The sequence below is a fragment of the Dinoponera quadriceps genome, unplaced genomic scaffold, assembly GCF_001313825.1.
Source record: "Dinoponera quadriceps isolate SergipeBrazil2010 unplaced genomic scaffold, ASM131382v1 scaffold2600, whole genome shotgun sequence".
In the NCBI taxonomy this organism is placed as follows: Eukaryota; Metazoa; Arthropoda; class Insecta; order Hymenoptera; family Formicidae; genus Dinoponera; species Dinoponera quadriceps.
This window is the reverse complement of record NW_014556795.1, coordinates 2,072,769-2,089,048: the sequence shown is the minus strand read 5'-3', so window position 1 is coordinate 2,089,048 and position 16,280 is coordinate 2,072,769. Positions and strand designations below refer to the sequence as shown.

The 16,280-nt window shown below is 44.7% G+C and overlaps 1 protein-coding gene across 2 annotated transcripts in view; it reads left to right on the top strand.

The window, feature by feature from the left end:
• Nucleotides 1–7,228: 7,228 nt before the first annotated feature.
• The window catches only part of LOC106748274 (mucin-5AC), a 52,958-nt gene continuing 43,906 nt past the window's right edge, over nucleotides 7,229–16,280 (top strand). For both annotated transcript variants that reach the window (XM_014626648.1, XM_014626647.1), the window contains exon 1: nucleotides 7,229–7,531. The gene's annotated coding sequence lies outside the window, so the exon portion shown is untranslated. The remainder of the gene's footprint in view (nucleotides 7,532–16,280) is intronic.

The following is a 16,280-nucleotide window of genomic DNA, read 5'->3' as shown; positions in this document are numbered from 1 at the left end:
CCCGCCATTCATATTAATGATTTCATATTATTAATAGCACTGCAAAAATATTCGCGCTCGGCTCTTTATGACCTTATACTGACAATGTTTCTTTCAGCAGAACCATGAAGATTTAGCCATGGAAAATATAACTTCTCCATTATAACATTATCCACTATTTTTTCCAACAATATATTTAAAATGAAGTCATTAGTTAAATGTAATAATTGTATATTATAATAAATATGTATGTAAAGTATTAAATCAGAAATTAAATCAATTAATTGAATATAGTTATAATTAAGATTTAATTAAAAAAATAAGAAAAATATAATCAGATATTGTTTTGAATATGAATTTACACCATCAACTCGAAATAAAACAAACGAGGAGGTTTGCTTACTTGCAAAAAAGTGTGTTATACGCCTTTTGCTGGAATCTGCGTGACCCTAGACAAATTTCACTGGCACATTGTCACATATTCCAGCGACAACTAACTGTTCCTGCCGCTGTGGGCTACTGAAGGAACTCAAAAACTTCCTTTCTAAAGCGGTCGTGATATTTCTATTTACTAATTCTAACAAGTTTCGAAGTTTCACCGGGATGTCGGAGACCCCAATGCGTATACCCGGAATTAAGGTTAAATTTCCACTTGTGAAGAATTCCACCGATATGTTCTGAAGAATGAAGATGTGCTAAAATATGCGAGATAAAAACAAATATAATTTCAAGATTATTATAGTTAAATCCGATATTTTAACGGTCCGTTTTTAGATATAAACAATTGATCATTTATATCCAAGCCCGATATAAAACTATTTTAGTTCAGCTGATTGGTGTCTTTGCGTATAATAATGAATAAATATTTCACTTACCTACTAATTATCTAATTGATTTGTCTCTCATTAAAAGCCCCGATTTCTAAAAGTCGACATCGCGCGATTCGCTGATCAAAAATCGGCGATCCCGGCCGTCCCGCTCGTGACACGCGCGCTTACGGATCATCCTTCTTCATGCTTCGACGCTTCTCAAGTACCGGACCAGCGTCGGCGTTACGTCGCAACAACCACGTTCGCGTACGTTATTCAAGAGAAGTACGCGCGCGAGAGAGTTGCAAAGGTACCTCAACCGTAATTGAACTTTTTCGCCGAGGATGTATTTTTCCTTTTTCTCCTCAACACCACCGCCATTACCGGCACGAAGAGGTGAATCGGGCGAGACAATGGCGCGTCGTATCGTTTGCACGCGCTACGGGGATGAGCGTGTGACGTGGGATTAAAGCGAATATATTGGCTCTCCCATTCTCGTCATTCTCGATGTGATCGCGATAGCTCGCGTTAAGATATGAAAAAAGGACGATTTACATCGCTGGACGTTCGTATTATGCGAGCGAGTTAACGGAGGACGAGGTAGTTTCGAATAAATTAATTTCGAGCGGGACGCAGAGCGGAGTTTCGCGTTATCCATTCCGTGCGTGTAACTCGACCCCGTTCATTTCCCGCGGATTAACGCGTCCCTGCGTAACGCCGTCTAATCGAATCGACCGTTGCGGGGTGCGACGCGGAAGGGGGAAGCTTTCCCGTCGCAAGCGACGGAGAAAAGCACTCGCACTTTTGTCGTTCGTTCGTCCTTCGATCAAAAGCATCGAGCGATCTAGATGTACACGGGACGTTTGCTTAATTTAAAATCAATTACGTCATCAATCATGTTAATCATCGATCAATTAAGTGTGCGCGCCGTTCCGTTCCGGTGACCCGCTATTCAACGAGGTACAAATCGAGCCTCGTCCAGCGGGGGGTGGAAAATTGCCGTTCAACGTCGCTACAAACCGATCGTGTACCTTCGGTTTCGACGACCAAACTTTCGTTATTACAACCAACAAAATTGTCATGGTCAAACAAGAATTTAGTCGATTCAACTAAACGGGGTTCTCAGTTCGGGTTAAAAATGACGGGCTGGAAAATTTGATCTAATTTCTACCAGCTTTCAGAGTCAGCCTCCGACTGGATGATGCATCTCCGCTCGTAGAAATCCCAGGGAATCTCCGAGAAGACCGATTGGAAAATGGAACTCTCTCTTTCTCTCTCTCGCGCGCGCCGGTCTAATATTTCCGACCGGTTGCTTTCAGAACCGCGGAAGAAGACGAGTACGCGCGTTGACTCGCTCGTGAGGACTCGGCAACGGGCACTCTCGGCCACTCGGAAGGCACGCTCGAGAACGCGCGCTCTTTTCCTGCCGGTTCACCTCGGTGTCAAAGCCTCGGGTCAATCATCCGAGGACGTTTATACGGGCGCTCGCTCGCGATCGCCACGATCGCGAGCGAATCGAAAGGCTCATCTCTCGCGCCTTCGCTCGCCTTGGCTCGGCTAATATCACCGATGAAAGTGAGTTTACCGCCGCGCCGGCGGTAAAAGGATGCGCCTCTCTGCAGAGGTTACCTCTCTCTCTCTCTCTCTCTCTCCTCGCTGCGGCCTCGCAGCCACGGCGGATAGAGAGGCGTGGGAGACACCGTGTCATTCACTAGGTAGTGCTTACTATATCGCTATCGGGACGTCGCATCACGAGAAACGATCGAAAGCCGCGCACGGTTACTTTTACGGCCGGCAACGGCGCGCACGAAACCGCCGCTCGCCGATTCGGTAAAACGTCCGGGGTATACACGGCCCGGATAATACATCGCGTCGCGCCCCGAGGCGCATCGTCGCGCTTCCTCCTGACTGCGATTCTCTCATAGGAGAACCTCAGTCGTAAATTCCCGGGGCACTCCGGGCGGAGGAGAGATCCTTCCGCGACGAGCGGACGCTCACACTCGGCGTGACAAACTTCGCCCCCGCGATTTCGAGACTCTTAATAATCAGGGTTGCGCAGGTCACGTCTGCGGAATTTACGTGACCGCGTGATGCTCGCGCCTATTTCTTGCATTTCGCGGGTAACAACGTAAACTATGTAAAATGTTATGAATTGCACAGTGCTGAGAGAGAAATATGATAATTCATTGGTTGAAATTAATTTAAATTATGAAATAGTTCCAATAGTCCTCCAATTGGTGCTCCCGGTCGGCTTAGGATTCTAGAAGCGTCGCCAATTCTATAATTAGAACATTAATTAAATTAAAACTCAATTCATTTGGCCGAATTCAACAATTTAGAAAAATAAAATCAAAATGTTGCTATTCGCCGAAAAATGAAGGCTCTTCCGGTCAGTCAGCTGTAGCCAATTCTCAGCCGAAAATTATGGTCGGGGTCAGTTTAGAAAGCTAATTTAATCCACGATAAACTGTATATTTTGGATTTTAAATTCATTAAAATATTTAAATAGAGCTTATCGTACACAATTTGTTAGCGTTCTCTCTGTTTATATATACTTCAGTGATCGTTATCTCCCCTCTATTTCTCTCCTTGACTTTCCAATTTTGTTCACACACTCCTAAAATTACTTCTCACAAAATGTACAAGTTGCACGTCCTTTGTAAGTAAGATGATATTAATAATCTTTCAATAAATCAAAAAACTCATTTTTAGACCTCAGAAGCTGTGTGTTAATTTGACATTGGAATATTAATCGAAAATCGCGAGAAAATGTTAACATTTAGACGAGAGATTTCCTACTGTGTATCCAAAGAGACGACGTATCGTGCACAGTTGGCATTGTCTACGCGTAGACGCAGACTTTCTTTATTGTGTTGAGATACGAACGCCCACAACCTTGCTCTTAATATTCGATCGGCCTGTGCGAAACGGATTCCGACCCCGTCGGATCCTCGAGATCGGAGACGGGGGAAATCAAGCATGATTATCGGCTGTAATTCAAATCACTCCTCCGAGATTGCGATTACATCGATATCCCGCGCGGCCGAAACTGCGCCTTGACATTGGAGTAACCCGTGAGCCTTTTTAAGGCGGCCTCCGGTGGCTTAGCCGGGAGAAAGCGCGCGCGACGCCTTTTGGAACGACGGCGTATAAATTGTCTCTCGCGATATTTGCATCGATCCGTAGGAGCGTCTGACGAATTTCAAGGCGTTTTACGGCTATGTCCGACGTATCGATGAGCGAGACTCCACTTTGTTTCGCAAGGCATCGTCGCGCCAGTCTCGATGATATAATGGGATGACAAAGGCGAGATGACGAATTAACGTGGTTAAACGTATCTGCGGCCGAGAAACGAGAACGGGGAGAAAGCGAGGAAGACCAAGCCGGAGGAGAAGCTGGAGCTTTAATTGCGAAGGAAAAAGAGAGAATCGAGATTTCTTTTCGCGTTTCTTCCCCCTTTCTCTCCTTCGGATCCCCCTGACATTCTCCCCCTCCGCCTGAGATTTATCTTACATCTCGTGATTTTATGATAATTCGATTTTTATACTTCTCTTAATTCAGTTTCTAAATTTTTATGCGCCGGCCCCGCACATGTGATCGACGTACTTATTAACGTGGCGAATCACACCGCCTATCGGCCGTGCGTTACCTACGCTGATTGAAAGCTAACGTTGCAAGCCTGAAACGACCCGGTGTGCGCGCGTTAATAATGACGATACATAATGAATCCTCGGCGGAGGATCCTGCTGAAGAATCCTAGATAAGAATCAGAGAGTCGTGACACCGAAAGTTCATAGAACGATGAAATGCCCGTCCCGAATGGAGCATCACGGCAAGGAGCGTAGTATCACAGTGCGGGCGCGCACACACGCACACACAGAGGTATGCTGGAAAGCACAAGAGTCGCTCCTTTATCGGCAAAAATAAATATTTGCCTCGCGTTTAAATATTTGGCGTTACCTTCATTCAGCGCGCGCTAAATTTCGGAAGCCGGAGGGCAGCTTTGGAAACTCGAGATGAGTGTGTGTGAGTTTCAAACGAACGATACACGCCGGGCGATAGAATTCTGCGATGCAGCGCGCGTGCGTATGATCATGTGGATTTAGTGTTACTACTGGTGAATTAATGTTTATCCAGAATGAGAGTGTGCCGATAACCGATTTAATCGTAGGTCACGTCGATGCTGCGGGTATCGGCGTGCAATTAAAATAAAAGCATTATTATTATTATTATTATAAGCTGGGCCGAACGTTCAGTGACTATTACAAATTAATTTGTTTAGATAAAATAAATATGCACTCCCAAAATTTAGTTGTTTCAGCTATATATTTATGTCACCAAACTAAACTTTGAAAGTTAAAACTACCAATAATTAATAATTAATTACCAATTAATTATTAACTATTAATTAATAATACCAAGTCTTGATGATATTTGGTAATTATTACCGAACATATAGTCCGTAAGGAAAATTATTTTATGTGATTTTTTTCAATTAACTAAAAAAATTTCATCATTCTACGTAAACTGTCTTGAAATCACTTGACGTCTTCTTTTACTCTGATTCATTATTTTCACTAGTGAAATTTCGCCGTTCGCCCTCGTAACGGCTACTGATTCTTCTAGCAGTCCACGCTGATTGGTTTCAATGATCAAACACAAAGTGGCGAGTCTTACGAACTCCCGATAATGCCTTTATAGCTCGTGCTTATGCGTACTTGTAGAACAAGATGATTAAAGAACCATATATTTAGCAACAGTTACCAAAAAGCGTCAAGACTTGGCATTAATTTCCCAAGTTTAGTTTAATGACCTAAATGTATAGTTCGAGCAACTAAATCTTAATTCTCGGAACTACATACTCATTTTATCCAATGAAATTAGCTTCTAATTATTATCGCGAGTTTGGTCCGCACTATTTACCTTATATATTTAGTAGCAGTTATTAAATCTTTCTTTCAGTGTACTTTATATGCTGCGTTATAACTAGCAGTTCTACCACAGATTTTATTGTGAATTTCGTTTGTCTAACTATTAAAAAAGATTATCTACAATCTGCGCAAAAAAATCTTTTGGCGAAGTATTAAGTATCATGTCTAGTTTAAGTCGCGATTAGTTTCTTCTCTGTTCAACGATTAATTTTTTATTGTTTGCTTAAAAAAATGTTTAATAATTCTGACGCTAATTACACTTGATGCTAATAGAAGGGTTAGTCATCCTCCTTCGTTAAATTTTCTTCATTACGTATTTTTATTTCTCGATTTTTTAATGCTGCATATCTTGATTATACATCTGTTTCAAATACCCAGTATGTCTGGATGAAAAACATTCATGTCATCAGCTTGAGAACGTTTAATACAATTGTCCCACGTTAATGACTATTCAAAGATAGTTTGAGCAATCTCAAATAATCCCTGTCCTTTTTTCATGCGACTACACGACTTTCTCTACCGAGAGACCTAAAAGATTGCCTCGTTTTTTTTCGCTAGCGGTTGCACAACTTCTAATTCCCTCGATCTTAGCTCATTCACTTGCCGCGCTCGCGGTCGTTCACAGCAAGTAGGATAAGTTGTAAAAGTACATGCCGAAAGTCGAAGAACAGAAAACAAAATATAATGACGAAATATATGACGATTGGATATATCGATTGGATTTATTCGGGACCTCCTAAATCCACACGTGAGAATAGTTGTCACAAATATTATTATAAATATTGTTCCGGCTTATTTGTAACTGCGTCATATATTTATACTTACCATATTTACATGTACTGCGTGTGATGTAACGTATTAGGAATACCCAAAAATAATATCGCTTTTAGACACTTGATAAATTTAATTAGTATACAGCTCGTGTAATAACAAATCACGTCTGCAACCGAGGTGGCGATGTTTATACTGAAGAATCTGAAGAAAAGAACGACATTACTCGCAGGCACCCCCAATAAACACACTTAACGTAGAGCGAAAATTTCGCCTCGGGTATTGAGATTTGATTCTCTATATTCGACTCTGTCCTTCGTATTTTCCTTTCGTCCGAGGGACGCGCCATCGGGAAATTCGTCGACGGATCGGGGATGGAGGAAGCCGAAGCATCCCCTTACACACGTGGGCGATTCCTCCGACACTCGACACGCTGCCAATACACCCCCAAAGGGTGTCGGCATTCCGAGTTTACCCGGCGATATCCCCACCGCGCCTCATCACGCGCGTTTGGGGGTTGCGTCGCGCGTTGCCGAGCCGAAAAGTAGCCGCTCGGTTGTCAAACTGGCGCGGCAGCCCTCAACGCAGACGCCGAGGCGTTCAGGGATCGCTCAGGACGATTTTCCCCGTGCCCGTTGATCAACCGGCCCTGAATGTCGGCGCCGGTGGGGATGGAGATCCTGGCGGCATGAGGTCCGCGCGCCCCACGGGCGACTCGTCAGTATCGTGCCGCGACTCCCTCGCGACGAGAGCCTGCTCCACACCTCCGCGCGAGAGACTCCTCTCTTCTTCTTCTCGCACCTTTCTCCCTCACCGCTTCTCCTGCGCCGTGTCGTCCTCTCGCTCACCTGCAAACCGTCGCGCGGGATCGCGCGTCGCGCGCGCGCGCCTCCACCGTCGCTTTTTTTTTCCCTCCCGGTGACGCCGAGACCGCGTGTGTTGCCACGATTTGGAGGTTTTAAAGGGGAGCCCGAGGGGAGCCAGGATAGTGTTAAAGGGACGTCGGGCCGGTCATTCGACGCTCGCGGGATCTGGCATTAGGTAAGTACGAGATCATTTTCACCGTAGTCGTAACGCAGATTCAATTTGAGCGCGCGTCGCTGATAACGCGATGTTACCGCCGATAGCAGCATCGAGGGAGGGAGAAAAACACCACGACGCGGCGACAGGGGCGCGTATTCGTATTCATCTGCCTTTCGTTCTGCGTATTCATATATATATATATATGTATCACGTATATACATCTACGATTGACTAATTTTGATCTATTCGGAATGCAGGTGTACAGCAGATCGGGGTATTAATGAAAGAGCGGACGCAAAATGAAGAGTTAATGCACGCTAATTAAATGTACTCTACATTCCTTTCATCTCGCTCTTTTATTTCCGCGACATGCAACGTTGCGACACCTGAATTTTGTTAATTAGAATAATAAATCTGAAACGTTGCGCGTATGTGCGAGACAAAAATTGATTTCGCAAGTGTTCCAATGGTGAACAATTTTCTAATTACACGGTAGAAAATTGTATGTTAAAAACGGTTCGCTGAAATCTCGTGAACATGGAAGAGAATGTATGAAAAAATACACAAATATAATGTTAAGTTGAAACATTCATCGTGTAAACATATATTGATAAGGTGAGTGTGTTGATTTAACGTGCGATGTAGCACAAATATTCAAAAAACATCCCAGGGACGTCTCAGAGACGTTCAGATATCTCTGCGACGTCTCTAGGACGTCTTTTGAATATTTGTGCACACGAGATTATATTTGCATACTTCTTAAATGTTAAAAGAAGGTTTCACGCCAAGGATAAAATTCCAGCGGACCGTTTCTGATTTTTTACTGCGTAAGTTTGACTCGAAAATGTAAAATAATTCTTCGTCGTTTGATTGATGCAACGTTGAAATAAACGAAGCACTGGAGATCCAGCCAACGTTGGATCTGAATTTCTGTATATAGGACATCCGGCAATCCTACTTAAAGTCGGGAATTATCGGTACGCGGCTCGTGCATTCTGAATTATAAAGTTATTAGCGCGTCGTACTCGGCACGAAGATTACGTTCGCGCGTATGTGTGTGTACGCGGATCCCCCCCGAACATCGACGAAATTACGATATCTCGCTTGGATGTCCGATTGGAAATTACCATTTTTGTTTCGTACCGTTCGCCGTTTGTCTCAAGGGAAGCGATTAACGTCGTCCCTTTGAAAGTGGCACGTACGGAAGAGCCGCTTCCGCATCCGAAATATAGTCGATCGTGCTACCAGTGGCGCACGATCGTAAATATCACTCTCTCGCGAAAACACGCATCGGTAAATTCGGCCGATTTAAAAAATGCATTCGACGGGCGAGAGTTCTCCGACACGTCCGACTAAAGAATCGTCAGGCCGGGAATTTTCGTAGCTGGAGGTGTAACGCGAGCTGACGCGGATCGATGGTGCGTTACTTTACAAAAATGAGATATTTAACGAGTAATTCTCTTTAATTCCGCCGAATTACTCGGCAAAAGCTGTAGCCGCTGTTTTATCGGAAAAATCGGCCGGGTCGCGATGTTGTTGTCTGTATTTTATTATTAATTAAAACGCACGGTCAGGTGGATTCAAAAATTGCGTTGTTTCCGTGCGATGACAATAGTCGACTGTATTCGTGTGTGTATGTGTGTTAGGTGAGTGAAAAAGATTTTCGAAGTGAAATTTGACTTTGATGCGTTCAACGAGGACAAATTAATCATCGACCAAGTAACCGTCGTCGTTATCCATAATCCTTTGACAACGTTTCGACAGGAAACCATTATCAGCATTATTGCCTGTATTACGCGTGTATGACGTATCATTTATCGGAAATCAAACCGAACTTTTTGACTGACCCAGTGCTATTATGCAAGATGCTGATCAAAGGCTGTCGGGTGATGGATAAAGTCAGATAAAGTTAAGTGTAACAGTGGAAGGTCATGTAAAATGTGAATGAGAGAAAGATGCGAGAAGAATGCGTACACTGCAAATCCAAATGTGTAATTTTACACATGTAGTCACTTTTGACACTTTAATACCAACGTTGTTGACACTATAATTTTAGACACACAGGATAACTCCGGTACATAAACTTAATTTATCAGGTATTATTCATTGCGTTTAAGGCAAATGAACTACACGAATAAAAACTGTATATTGTCTGCTACATTTACACGTGTAAAATTACACTGGTGACGCGTGTAAATAACAAACGCGTGAAAAGGCGTGTAAAATTACGCACTTGGATTCGACAATGTAAACGGGGGGATCCAACACGAAACCTTTATCATGCGAGATGCGGCAAATCTGCCGACGAATTCCTTCGTACCAACACGAATATCGAGCTTTTGATTGAAGGTTGCACACAAGCGATCGTTCTGTATAACTTTGAACTGAGTACTCCCATGTTTCGCCGCTTAATTGAACGACACTTTTGCCGTTAATCTTGTAACCCGGAGGGGTTAGACGCATCGGAGGGTCGTCGCCATTCAATCGAACAAACTCCGGCGCGTTTCCACCGTCGGCCCCGCGCGGGCCAGCCATTTTTATCATTCCCGTCGACACCGCGCGGAAAAGCGCAGTTTTTCAAGCGCGCATTTAAATAACGCGCCCGCCCGACACTCGTGAGAAACGTTTGTCATGCGATAACTTGTCATTTATTTTCGTTGGCCCGCTTCTCGCCGTTAATCTTCGCAATATTGTCGGGCATAATTACGGGGGCGAGCAGGACGGAGCGCCATTCTCACTTTTTCTGGAAATTCACATTTCCGACGCGCCTCGCTTCACGTAACAAGCGGAGCGAACCGAAAACTCGTCGAGTAAGTCGATCGCTCCGTAGCTGCACGCGTCGTTAAAGAGCAACACGCAGGAATACTCGGGGTCACGTAAGGTCGCTCGGTCGCGGGCCGCGCGAGGAGGAATGAAACCCTCGCTCGGGGATATCGTTGCGAATCCAAGTACGTAATTTCACTGTGTGTAGCTCACTTTTTACACACTTTTCACCCGTGTTACGCGTCGTACTGTCATTTCACACACACAGTGGTGCGTAAAAATTACACATTTAGATTTTTACACGTGAATTACAAAAGTGGCTGCAACAAAATATATAAAGTTACGCAGTTGGATTAGCAACGATCAGCTTCCGGGAGAGATCGCGGAAATTCGTCGGCTATTCGCGTGCTATTTGTAATATTCGACATTGGATGTCGCGCGACATTACAAGATTGCGCGCGAGAGGTAATAACCGGCCTTCAGCCGGTTTAGCATTGTGCTCGGTGAGCCGCGTTGAGACCTGTGTGTCCCGCGATCAACAAGATTGAAAATCTCGCGAGGCGAATCATCTCCTCAGAGCGAAATGTCACTGTCGATGAGACGCGTCGCTCACCTCTCCCGCGGCTCTCATCTCACGGAATGTCATTATCCGCTCCGTCCGTCGCCAGCCGACTGACGGTGGAATTACTCGGTAGCTGCGCGATGTGTAAAGGAAATTTCCACCGCTCCATTATCGCGCCGACCGTGCTTGACAGATCCCGCCGGCCGTGAGCCTTTAGCTTTTCGCCGCGCCGTTGAACTTCGGTATTTCATTTACGGCCGATCTCCAATTTGAGATTGTGCCCCCTCCCCCCGCTTATTGATCCTTTCGTGAGGCAAATGACGGCTCTCGACTTGCGTTAAACTCGGAATCCAGAACGAGTCGTTCTCCTTCGTTCCACGCCTTCTGTTGATTGTTTCTCACGTTGAAACGTTTACTTTCTTATTTCTTTGTAAGCGGAGGAAATATATTTGACGATTCTGGGGTAGCTGAAAACCGTGATAGCTATTTCAGAGACTCTCTTAATGGCCTCCCTCCGCGTTTAACGCAAAACTTTTTATCCTTACACGACAGCGTAGCTTGGAAGACGCTCGCACGATGTAAGGCAATTTTCACACTCTTATAATCGAGGTTGCTACACGCACGCGGAACCAGACCCCAATTTGCACGATCACGCCGGCAGATCCTTAACTTTAGCCTCTCTATTTATCAAGGGGGAAGCGAATCTTACATTCGCCCGTGCCTTCCGTTGTCGGATTGACGAAAGGATGTGCGACGATTTCTTCGACGTTATTTCGCGCTCTTGCGCTCCATCTCATCAATATTTCTCATAGATTTATTCATATTAATTGTTCATCGGTGCGTTTAATTTCTCGCATTTCTTGAGAAATCCGCAACTCAAATCGAAGCTCTACTCGAAAGTGGAAAAATATCGACAATGCACAGCGGAAAATTCTGTGAAATTTTCACACATTTCAAATTATACGTAATTATATAATTTTATATATGATTACATATAAACTTTTTCCCCGGATGTATTAATTTAACTTGATATTTTCGCACTTTAACGCGTTCCCCGTGTTAAAGCAAAGGCAAAATTTCAGGCGTGCGATTTTTCAAACAAATTTTCCGTACCACGCAGAAGTGATCAGCATGTGTGATCGAAGGTAAATCCAGCGAGCCCGCGACGTCGTGCGCGCACACTTTGTTTTCATTATTCGAGGTTTATCGATTCGCCGATTCAATTAGGTTGAGCTCGCGATAACACCCCGTCGAAGTTGACGAGGATAACGATACTTCCTCGGCGAGCGCGCCGAGGAAGATTCATCCGAAGGGAAGGGGGATGTGTTCGTCACGCGCGAGCGGCCGCTTAATGAACGGCGTTATCACGCCGCAAACCCTATAAAGTTCACGTACGATCGGCGACAAATATAGAAGCCGTTATCGTCTCCCTCCGTATTAGTTAATATGCAAATGAAGGTAATTTAAGTCCTTCGAGTCGGCGCTGTGAGAATAAACTTCTCGTCGTCGTCGTCGTGTCGGAGTCGCCGAAGCCGAGCGTGACGATAGCTGGGTCAGCTCTCGGCGCCGCTAGGTCGAGCGCCGAGGTCGCCATAATTAATCGTCCCCCGACTAATTAATCCCGTTATCCGGACGGGTGAGTGAGAATCTCGGAATCGTCGGGGCGGGGTGCTCGTTGAGCAATAACGAGTCATAACGAAACGCTCGTACGACCCATTTTTCGCGTATAGCGGCCGGCACACGCGAAGTGGCCTGTGGAAATCGTCGTCGGCTCCTGCCTCCGTCGTTGTTGCTTCTCGGTTTCCCTCCCTCTCGTTTTGTCTCTCTCTCTCGACAAAAACATGGCGCAAAAGAGAGTCCCACGCTGGTGTGGCCATCGGTGTAATTACACCGCCCGGTGTAACCGCTCGCCGGCACGCTCGAGCGTGCGGCCGGGCTCCTCTCTCGCGAGCGAGCGAGAGAGGAGCGTCGGGACACATTCGCGTTAATAAAGCAATCAAATTTCTTCATCTCGTTGATTCTTACGCGTTCTCTCGCGTCCTCCGGTTCCCGCGTGCGGACGGGTTGACGCGCGATTCGCCCCGAGGTTTTTCGTTCGACGCGACGGCGGATTTTTGCGAAATCAACGCCGAGCGGGACGTTAAGATTGTAACGAACTTATCGCGCGCGTCCGAGCGGGCGCTCCCGCTTGGAAATTTAATCGCCGGAATCCGCGAGATCCGCGCGGAGAAAGCGCGACTTTTGCTCCGAAAAATCCTTCGTTAGGCTTCAGCCGGCCGGCCGATTCTCCTCGTGACGGAACGCAAATTCGGCTCCCACTACTGTACGCAGTATACGAAATTCATGCTCCGCCCGACGAAGTTCGGTGCTCCGCAGCGCAGACATTTTTTTTCGTCCCTTTTTCTTTACAAAATTTATTAATATAATTTATCTTGATTGTACGCTTACTTTTGTCTCGGCGACATATACGGAGTGTACGGAGTTCTAACCGAGGCATATCGCACGATATATTCTATTCTTTCCGACGTAATGTGTAAAATATTCCATTTTTCGACGATCATGCGTGGTTTCACTCTTAATATCGGATCATGGCTCTGTTACCGTTACCTGACTTGTTGTTATCGCGGCGTATTGATAACGAGATACATATTGTTATTCCGTGCAAATGGACGTAAGTGGGCTTACGTGTTTGTTTGCGTTAAGTTAAAATTGCAGTCCGGATCACTTCACGGAGAAACGCCGCAGAGTATAGGAAAAACGTTGCTCTTTAAGCGCGTAATTTAGTATTAAGCAATATTTCTGGAATATTAATAGATAGTTAAATGTCCACTCCTGATAATATTTAAAAAATAATATTATTTTAGGTTACTGTAATATTATATATTTTTTAAATATTCAACTCTACATATATATATAAAATTGTAGTGTTTTCATTTCAAATGTATTGCAATACCAATCGTTTTATTATATAAGTAAAGTCGATAGAATTTCGTGTGAAGATTTATTATTATTTTCTTTTTTTCTAATATTCTAAGAAAAGTTTCATAATATCCCAAGAATATTATGTGAAGTGGACATACAAGATCAATAGAACATCCCTGTAATATTAAAAAATATTGCATAACATTCTTAGAATACTATGAAAATATTACTTTAACATTGAATAATAATATTCATATAATATTTTAAGAATACTACGCACTTATAAAATCTAACCATACAATTCTCTTCTCACCCCCTCCCCTTCCCCCTTTTCTTCTCGTTCATCCTCGTAGCTGTCATTTGCTACAAATCAGTTTCCAGTTATTGTCTCTGATTGATCCCGGCGCGCTTAGTGCCGCGAGCTCGGCGCCAGATTAGACCCGGATTACAGTGATTAGTCCCGGATTCAATTGTAACCCAGTCCCAAAGCGAGACGTACAAAAACCACGATTTGCCGGAGGAGAGTCACGAAGTGACGCGATTTAACGTTTAAATCGAACGTTTAATCGGGAACGATCGAAAAGAGCGATCGTACGATGGTATTTGATTAATGCGATTAATAAAACAAATCGTGCCGAACACCCATCGCCGTCGGTGATAAAGTCGTGCGCGTTAAAACGAATGTAACGGTTCGCGATAACATATATATATATATGTATAACACTGAGAGTCACTAATAATCATTTTGATGAATTCTGCATGGACGGGAAATTGCGCAGAGAGCCGAAATTGCAGGAATAACGAGTGTAAATATCGCGACAATAGAATTAACGTGTTGTTTGAGAGAGAAAAGAATTTTTTCATCGCAATGAAACATAACGACGACGCATGCACGCATTATTTCGCGATTTAATTATTTTTTTCCCCTTCACGCATATCGATTGTCATCAATCGTGAGCTTTTCCAATTTCAAAGCACGCAATCTCGAGGTACGCGATCGACCTCGCGGTATGACAGAGGTAATGATAATCACGATACGCGCGTTTCATATGTAATTTAATATGTAATAGTGGGATACACCCGCCTATATTTGCGTACACGCTAATTCGAGCCGTAGCATAATGACAAGCTTTCGAATAATATCGTGATTTGATGCATTTCGGAGGGCTTGCTTTTACGCAGCGCGCATAATTCGTCTCGCCGACGTGACGTTAATCGCGCAATGTAAATGCTCTTGTTCGGCATTATGCGGCACATTAAGCTCGTTTCGTGGCATAGAACGTAACAGGGGCGAAGGGGAGGAGGAAGAGGGTGAAATGTGCGGTGGAGATATTTATTTAACAATCGGCGCGAAATTTTTTTGCCAAACCGATGATCGTGATTACGACATACTCGGGATTAAAGAGAATATTATAGTCGACGCACCCGACTAAAACTATCTCCACATGTTTCTCGTCGATTTCGCTTACGTTATTTGAAACGTCCAGTCACGTTGAATTAACGCGTTAAATCACGGACGTTAACACGCGTCCGATCGTGATTGAACGACGTGATTTAAAACGGCGAGACACGTGTGAGAAGAGCCGGAAGGATTTGCATTCGCGGTGGCCGAATCTACTTCGAAACGCGAACGAGCGGAAATGATCAGCCGAGTGTACGTAAGTCCCAGGACTGCCTCTGTTACCAACGTTGATCGAGTATCGAGTCGATAATAAATCATTACCGCGGAGCGGGAATTCGCGGCACGGATTACTCTCTCGCGCCCTTCGGGAAGTCCGCGGGATAGCCGTTATCTTGCCTCCGTTATTCCACGCACGGTCGTACTTGTACTTAAATTGAACCGGGAAATGGCCCGCGAGAGGGGGAGAGAAAGGGGAGAGGCTACATCAAAGTTTCGATGTAGCCGTAATTCCCAATTTGCCGAAGGTACGTCCCCCCGTTAATGCGATAAACGATCGCCGGACGCCTGGTTTCTGGCTGTACTACTAGCAGCGCCGGCCGGTTTCCACATCAAAGTGGAAACCCCCACCCACGGACAAGTCGCGCGACGGACGCGAATCCTGTTACCGATAACGCAATCACTTTGTCGCGGAGCAGCCCGAATATGATTCTTCTCCCCTCAGTGAAATCTTTCCCTCGGGCTTTTACCGATTCGCGTACGCAGCCCCTTGTTCCACGGTATCAGACGCGCCTTAATGCCGTACAATTCATTGACTCCCGAGGACCGGCTTTGCAATACGGCTCCTCTATCGATCGAATTACCTCAGGGAACTGTTATTCGATGGAAGGTGTTCTTTTTTTATAACGTCATTTAGCTCGACTGTTGCAATGGCTGTATTCCATCAAAAAGTCCAAGTACGTCTAATAATATGGCCAAGGACTGGTATCCCTCAGACGCAATGAAAGGAATACAGAAGGAAGAATTGAATATAGAGGTTTAAATTTCAATATACCCGAGTCGAAATTTTCGTTCCACGTTAAATCGATTTGGTTTCAATAAAATGAACGGGAATTCTCTCT